The sequence below is a fragment of the Octopus bimaculoides genome, chromosome 14 (assembly GCF_001194135.2).
Source record: "Octopus bimaculoides isolate UCB-OBI-ISO-001 chromosome 14, ASM119413v2, whole genome shotgun sequence".
Classification (NCBI taxonomy): Eukaryota; Metazoa; Mollusca; class Cephalopoda; order Octopoda; family Octopodidae; genus Octopus; species Octopus bimaculoides.
This window is the reverse complement of record NC_068994.1, coordinates 2,806,338-2,815,726: the sequence shown is the minus strand read 5'-3', so window position 1 is coordinate 2,815,726 and position 9,389 is coordinate 2,806,338.

Genomic DNA, 9,389 nt, shown 5'->3' with positions numbered 1-9,389 from the left:
TATATATATATATATATATATATATATATATAAAAGACATTTTTTTATGTGGATAAAAAGTTACATTGCACTTTATAGTTGTATTATGAATTGTTATAAGAATTTGTTACTGATATCTTTTATCATGAATTACATTTAGACATAAACAAGAGGAGAGACCACTAAGTGGATCCCTTGTATGCTAAAAATAATATTAATTTCTACTCTTATTATCTTTTATCATGCTTTGCTACCTTTCATACTATCAGGTTTGGTGAAAATATTTCAAAAATTATTAATTGCTTTTTTCACTACTTTTTTGATTTCTTTATGTTCGATTGAATTAACAGCCAACTCTCGCGCTCGCATGCACGCACACACGCGCGCGCGCACATATTATTTCGCAACAGATAAGTCATCTTGATATTTATGCATAGTCGTTACCTGTAAATGTAATCATTGAAATATCTGAGTTGTTCCCCTTACAACGTATCTATTTCTGAATGCTGAAATATTTAAAAATTATAAACGTATGAATATAATTTTATTTTATTGTTTCTAAAAAATAACGACGGGAAATTTTTAATGGAATACTAATTTTTCTTAAATTTTGGAGATCTAGTCTTTCTCATTCGCAAAATGAGCCACTCCTTAATTTTGCTCAGATTGCTTTCAATTTTGGTGCATCGATGCAACTTGGAATTTTGATTACGATCAACCAATTACTTTATCTTGTAAATTAAAGAATCTGATGTCATTTGGAATTAAAGTTGGGAAATTTGGGTAATTTTATCCAATCAACAGACAGCGTGGCATTAGCAGTTTGTTACCATGACAACCGCAAGCTGTGTTGCGGTTCCCTGTTGTCTGTATTGCTGTTTTGTTTTAATTTTTGTGTGTTAGTATATCACATATTTTTCTGTGCTTCTGTGTATTAGTATTTTTCTGTGCTTTTTCTGTGTGCTAGTATTTTTACATATTTCGTTTTTTTTTTTTTTTTGTGGGGACTCATTTACTCAGTTAGCTGGATTTATGATTTCACTAGGTTAAATGTATTCATAAAAATTTAAATTAGGAGTATTTCTTAAACCATTAGCTTCACATTTCAACAGCTGAACTGAAATTTAGCCCACATAACAGGAACTGAGAAGGATATTGTGGAACAGAGAAACTGTGGGTGACACAGATAAGTTGACATTATTTTTGAATTCTGCATGCAAAAGCATATAAAATACAGGTATTCTTTTCCTTGGGACAAATTCTTTGTTGACCAGTGTTATTCTTATCGTAGTTTACAAATCCAAGCATGAAAATGTTACTCAACTTTGAAGTTTTGGAGACAGCTGCCCACTTTTCATGTACACATACACACACTCAAGCACATGCACTTATATATTAATGATGTACACAAGTACATGACAGGTCTACATAATACTGAAATACGCATAAAGTAAACACATGCAAATATATTAATATAACAAATTTTTAAAAATTATAAAGAAAATACAAATAAAGAGACAAAAGAACAGTAAAATGATGCATGCTGATTTTAAGATTTTCTGTTTATTTCAGAAACCTGCAATGAAATTAAGTAATTCTGTTTATTTAGAAACCTACAATGAACAAGTCCAATGCTAAATTATAAATTTTACAGGATACAACCTTAAAGTTGACATCACTCCACTGAACGCAGAAAATTTGTCTCGCCTTTGGCTAAAAATAACTAGTTTTTTTTATTTTTAAACTTCCGTAACTGTTTTCTCCAATTTTTTTCTCCACTACATCATACCTTCAAAGCAATGAGACTGGAAGGCTACATTAATATAGCCAATTATCAGATTTTTTACTTCTTTTTAAAAAAATGCATATTTTGTGAATGCAAAAAACTAGATCTAATCTTAAAGTGTGTTGTTGTGTGAGTAATCTGTTCTAAAATTCTTTCATATAATAGTAGAAATAATCTTGACTACCATCAGCATTTTATCATGTGTCCAATAATTTATTTGGCTTCTTCTTGACCATTTCTTCCCCTCTGTCCATGTTTATGTTTCTAATGACTAATGAGACTGATTCTTGCTTGGAAGTGTCTATAGCAATGTCCACAAGGGATCCGTCATGGAGGCTTTGGTTGTTGCAGCCTCCATTTTCTTTCTTGTCATTTCTCTTCTTTTTTCCTCTGTTGTTCTGCTTCAAAATGATCTGTCACAGTGAAGATAGAATGATGCCAGCCAGGCCTGTCCTGAGCTTCAATGTCCCAAGCCCTGATTTCAGTCAGTTTTAGGCTTTGCTTCAGCTAGTACTTGTATCAACAGAGGGGACAGCCATGGAGCCTTCTTTCAGTATAAAGTTCACCATATAAAATTTGGTGAGGCATAGAAGTAAAAAAAATCTTGATTATACATTTTGAGAAACCAATATGGTGCAGAGAAGCAGAACTGGAAGGTCACCTGACAAACACGTTTTGTGATTTTTAGTTAAGCTCATAGATTTTGAAGTATTATATCAACCATTTTAGCTTCTCTGGCACCTTCTTTACATCCTCACATGAAGGTTACTATCATTATCATCACCATCATCGTTTAATTTCCGCTTTCCATGCTGGCATGGATTGGACGGTTTGACTGAGGACTGACACACCAGGAGGCTGCACCAGGCTCCAATTTGATTTGGCAAGGTTTCTACAGTTGAATGCCCTTCCTAACGCTAACCACTCCAAGAGTGTAGCGTGTGTTTTTTATGTGCAACCGGTACAGAAGCCAGTCTGGTATCACTGGCATTGACCACGCACAAATGGTGCTTTTTATTTGTCACTGGTATAGGTACCAGTCAGGCAGTACTAGCATCAGCCATGCTTGAATGGTGCTTTTACATGTCACTGGCATGGTTGCCAGTCAGGTGCCACTGGCATTGGCCATGACTACAATTTCACTTGGTCCAAAAGGTTTTTACAAGCATGGCATATTGCCCAATGATTGAAGGGTATTTTTAAATGGGCCAGTTATGCGACACTGGTATCTGTCATGGCTATGTTCTCACTGGACAGGCCAGGTCTTCTCAAGCACAGCATATCTCCAAAGGTCTCGGTCACTTGTCATTGCCTCTGTGAAGCCCAATGTTTGAAGGTCGTACTTCACCACCTCATCCCATCTCTTCCTGGGTCTACCTCTTCTACAAGCTCCCTCCACTGTTAGAGTGTAACACTTCTTCACACAGCTGTACTCATCCTTATGCAACACGACCATACCAGCACAGTTGTCTCCCTTGCACATCACATCTGATGCTTCTTATGTCCAACTTTTCTCTCAGAGCACTTACACTCTGTCATGTTTGCCCACTGACATTACACATCCAGCAGAGCATACTAACTTCATTTCTTCCAAGCCCACGCATGTCCTCAGCAGTCACAGCCCATGTTTCACTGCTGTGTAGCATGATTGTTTGCACACAGGTACCATACAGTCTACCTTTCACTCTGAGGAAGAGGCCCATTGTTATCAGCAGAGGTAGGAGCTCTCTAACTTTTGCCCAGGCTATTCTTATTCGAGCAGCTACGCTCTCAGAGCATTCACCCCCCACTACTGACTTGGTCACCTAGGTAATCGAAGCTATCAACTACTTCTAGCTTTTTCCCCTGGCATGTGATGGAATCTGTATCCTGTACATCTTCAGTGTTTATTGCACCTGTTCTTCTGCCACACACAAAGACTATCTTCCCAGTTAACCTTCCTTTGATATTACTGCACTTCTTATGTATCCATAGCTTACACCGGGTACATCGTATGGACTTTTTGCCAATGCCTTTTCTACAGATTGAGCAGGGATTTGTGCTCAATCTGAAGGGATTTGTGATTTGTCTGCTTTCCTACTTATTAAGTCTTTGGTTTTTGCTAGATTGACTCTATGGCCTTTCAATTCTAGACCTTGCTTCCACACCTGAAACTTTTTCTCTAGTTCTGGTAGTGACTCAGCTATTAGAGTAAGGTCATTAACAAAGAGAAGCTCCTAGAGGCAGCCTGAGTACATTGCTTTGTATACATCCATTTTAACAACTAGCTTTTAAATATATATTTCTCTTTGAAGTTTATTTCCAAGTTCAATGCTTTATTTTGCATTCTTTTCCAAAAGACGGTAGTTGAGTAGAGTGACCTCCCTTATATTGCTTCTTTTGAAACTATCTGCACTCACATAAAATATGATAGAATATATGATAGTTAAGAAAACAATTTGTTGATTGACAATCTAATTTTGTTGACGGTCAGTATTTCGGATTTATGATCCCGAATATATATATATATATATATATATATATATATATATATATATATATATATATATATATATATATATATATATATATATATATAAAATAAAATAATGAAAATAATAAAAATAATAATAATGATAATAATAATAATAATAATGGTAATAATAATAATTTATTGCATTGAATGTTGAGTGATTGCTTGGAAAAATTGCATCGAATGTTGAGCGATTGCTTGGAAAAAGTTTAGGGACAGTAGAAATTAGGAGGGGCATCTTCCAAGGGAACTGCCTATCCCCACTGGTCTTTGTACTGTGATTGATACCACTAACACTGATTCTGAAGAAAGCAAGAGCTGGGTGTGTATTCAAAAGCCGTCAACAAAAAGTCAACCATTTGTTATTCATGGATGACCTCAAACTTTATAGTAAAGATGAAGCCCAAGTCAGTTCCCTCGCTGATACAGTGTATACTTTCAGTGCTGATATCAGAATGGAGTTCAAACTGAGAAAGTGTGGTGTGTTAGTCTTGAAGAGAGGCAAAATCAAATGTATGGACAGGCTAATGATACCATCGGGGGAGGTTATGAAGCAGATAGAAGAGATGGGCTATAAGTACTTGGGGACTCTGGAAATGGATAAATTGATGAAGAAAGAAATGACAGAAAAATTTAAGGTGGGGTACTTGTGCAGACTGAGATTGATCCTTGAGTCGAAATTAAATGGACAGAATAAGATTGAAGCTATCAACACCTGGGCGGTTTCACTCCTTAGATATGGAGCAGGGGTAATTGCATGGTCAGTAGACAAACTAAAGAACTTAGACAGAAAGACAAGGAAGTTGCTAACTAGATATGGAACACTCCTCCCAAAAAGTGGCACAGGCAGACTGTATGTACCAAGAAAAAGAGGGGGAAGAGGACTTATTGGATGTGAACACAGCATTAGAGCAGAAGAAAACAACATAGCATGGTACGTAAAAAAATGCCACAGAACCACTTATTAGAAGTAAGAAGGTCAGGCTTGTGTAAGATGACAGATTGCAAAGATAAAGCACTGTACAAGCAATTGAAAAAGAATGAAACTGAAAACAGGTGGATAAAGAAAAGAATACATGGACAATTTCATAGGGATGATGAAGATAAGACAGACAGAGAAAAAAGATGTTTGTGGATCACTAAAAGTGATTTAAAACCGGAAACGGAGGCTCTAATCTGTGCTGCCCAAGAGCAAGCACTAAGAACAAATTACATAAAATACAGAATAGACAACATATCAGAAAGTGATAAGTGCAGAATTTGTGGACAAAATGGTGAAACCGTATGGCATATTACCAGCCAATGTATGCTACTAGCCTGGAAGGAATATAAGAAATGCCACGACAGTATAGCAAGGCTTGTCCATTGGACACTTTACAACAAATATGGACTTGACAGAGCAAAAAATTGGTATGACCATAAACCCGAAGGCATCATCGAAAATGATAATGCAAAGATCCTGTGGGATTTTATGATTCAGTGCAACCATGAGATTGAGAATAGGGAAGCCAGATATAGTCTTAATTGAGAAAGAAAGCATCATGATAGAATAATGTGACTATTTTGAAATATTAAGACTTATTCAGATTGCCTTCAATTGTTCGTTCCAAAACACTGAAGTCTATGAACTAAATTAATGCTACATAGTGTCAAGCAAATCTTTATTTTATGAGTTAGATGGCTCCTGTAGTCTACATTCACATGACAAACCAATGTATTAGCAACTATCAGAAAACAGATGTTGCAAGGGGAACAACTGAAAAAGGCATCATGATAGAAGCTAACAAGAAATTTGGAGGAGAGTGGAAAGTAAAATTTCATTGAGTATTCTAGCTTGCCATCTAATTGGAACTTGGTACATATCTGTTTTTTAATGTATGAGTGTATATATAACATATATATATAACATATGAGTGTATATATAACATATATAACAGCTCTGTATCAGCATTAGAATTATGTTCCTCATGAAATAATTATAAAGCAGAGGCATGGCTTGTATAGGTACAGTAAAAGACTTGATTCCCAACCACATGGTTCTGTGTTCAGTCTCACTGCATGGCACCTTGAGCAAGTATCTTTTTCTATAGCCTTGGACCAACCAAAGCCTTGTGAGTGGATTTGGTGGATAGACATTCAAAGAAGATATATGTATATATCTATGTGTGCATGTCTTTGTATCTGTGCCCCCCCCCCCTCCATCACTGCTTGACAATAGGTTTTGGTGAGTTTACATCCTCGTAACTTAGTGGTTTGGAATGAGAGACCAATAGAGTAAGTTCTAGGCTTAAGAAATAAATCCTGGGATCGATTTGCTTTGCCTATAACCCTTCAAGGCAGTACTCCAACATGTCAAATGACTGAAACGAGTAAATGAATAAAAGAATAAAAGAGTAGCTTATGATGATAATAGTTGTGGATATTGTGAAATGGTGGGGTATACATTGTATATTTGGAAATAGGCTTTTTTAATATTATATCAACTCCACAGAATAGTGATATTAATACAATAGAAAGGTGAAGGATGAGAGAGAGAGAGAGAGAAAAGAGAGAGGGAGATGACTTGTGGTTGTGTAGGTTGCTGGAGTCTTGGATGGGTTGTGTCAAATATTGTGAATGAGGAGGGTGAAAGATGTAGTGGTGAGGAGAGATAGTTTTATGGCTCAGTGGGGTATGAGCAAGGAAAAATGTGCATTAGTATTATTGTTTATTTAGCTTGGGTTGAACTTTATTAATAAAGTTCTTTTCTCTGATTTTTCTCTCAATTTCACTTGGACTGTATAGTTTGTAGAATGGAAGAATTATAAATATCTTCCAACCGCATGTTTCTAGATGGTTACTCAAATGTATCTGACGGACATCTGGATCTCTAATTTGCTGTCGTTGCACACATGAACATTCTGACAGTGCATTGACAGTACATGACCTACATATAGTTCTTCACGAATCGGGTACTTGATGCAGTAAATTAAATTTCTGCTTTTGCAGTTCATATTTGTGTTTGTGAATATTTTTCTGGGTTTTGTGTTCATATATTGGTCGGTATGCATGAATTGGCTTGTGTCACATCACCTATCATTGCATTTAAATACAGTGAATGATTAGTCTTTGTTGCTGAGGTCAAACTTTTCCTTTGTTAATGATTTTACTAAGAAACATGGCTCGATCTGTGATTATATCTTTTAATTCATTACTTTGAGCAATGATTTGTAGGTTTACTTTGACAATGTTAAAGATATCTGGTGACATGGGTTGTGTGTCAGAATAAATGGTATGTCTTGTTCCTGTTTTCCTCTTCTTTGAGTTGTCTTCAGTTGTTGTATGGGTATTTTTATAGCCTGCTGTATGCAATTTTCTATAAGTAGAGACAAGTATTTTTGTTTGAGCAAAAATTCTCATAGTTCTGTTAGGTGTTTGTTCTTGATATTTGCATCTTCTACAATGGTACAAATTCTTCTGGCTAAGCAGTATGGTATGTTGTGTTTTGTATGTTGATGGCATGACTTAAAAGTCAAGTATTGATGTGTGTCCATGTGATTGTAGTATATATCTATGGTAATGGTGGTGTCCTTTTTAGTTACCATTATAACTAGGAATGGTAATATGGTACTACTCATCTCTTTTATAAATTGGAGAGATGGGTGTAGGTTGTTCAGGAGGATATTAAACTCTTCCAATGTATTTAGAGATTCTGTCCACATTATGAAACAACTGTCAAGGTATCTTTTCCATGCCTTTTCAATATAATTTCTAAATCCAGTGCTATAGTTTTCCACTATTTCTTGGTAGAGTTATTGTTCTAGATATCCCAAAATTAACCATAATTAATGGTTAAATCAGATATCAAAACCTAATTTGTTGCCTCCTAAAACTTTTGCTTTGATTTTAATCTCTCTACAAGGCTCGAGTGAGGACCACAGTAAAATCTAGGACAATGCCACAGCTGCACACATGTACATCATAAATTGAATCTGCAAAAAGGCCACCTGATTAATTGACAGAGTTGCTCACCAACTTTCTCCAACAACTGGAGGAAAGGCATGTTCTGCTATTTCTACAGCTACAATTGTAGTCTCTTGTCATTGGATTTGGGTTAGCTGGTCTCATGTCACTTCCACCCAAGTTTACCTAACTAACTCTTCTTTATTCTTCTCTTCTCCATATGATGCCTGCCTCCTTAGGCCCACACTAACCACTTTCCAAATCCTTTCTTTCTAATGACATTCCTCAGGAATTTTATCCCTACCCATGCTTGTTTGGCAGTTATTGATTTACAATTGTTCAAGAGGAACATCAGTTGCATCAAACTCACCTAAGAGAGCCTCTGACTGTCATAACTATACTCTACATCATCATTATCATCATTTAAAGTCCATATTGGCATGGTTTGGACAGTTTGACAGTAGGTGGTGAGCCAGAAGACTGTGCAAAGCTCAAATGTTTGCTTTGATATAGTTTCTACAGCCGGATGCACTTCCTAACACCATTGGAAAAAAGAGGACCTTAAAAAATTGAACTCAAATAATATGTACACTTTTAACAGTATTTCAACAATACATTATCTGTTCACTCTTAAACACAGTCATGCTACATTTCTTGTCCACTGTCACATTTATAGTGTCAAATTTTGTGTAAAATCTAATGACATGCATATCTATTGAAGCATTCCAATCATATTATGATTGGAATGTTTTAATATTAAAATATTACATTACCTAAAATAGAGATTTCTTTTATATAAATCATCTCTCACACTCTCTCCCTCCCTCACACACACATACATATTCTGTAAGGAAAGATTTTACAATGACTTTTATTTAACAAATAAACATTTAATTTGGGAACAGATTTTCTCTTGGAAACAAGTAAAAAATGAGAAATCATTTTCTTTATTGTATAATTTACCAATGTGTGAAAACATTTCCTATAAAAATGTTTTTTCTGGAGATATTTGAAATTTTTCTTTTCATTTTGAAAGCATTTAGCAAATTTCCTGGAAATAAAAAGTGTTTTAAAAGTTTTACTTTGAAATAACTGATTTGATAAAATTACACAATATCAAATATTACAAAATAAAAATAACTGAAGATTTAAGTTGTTTGATTCCCTTTG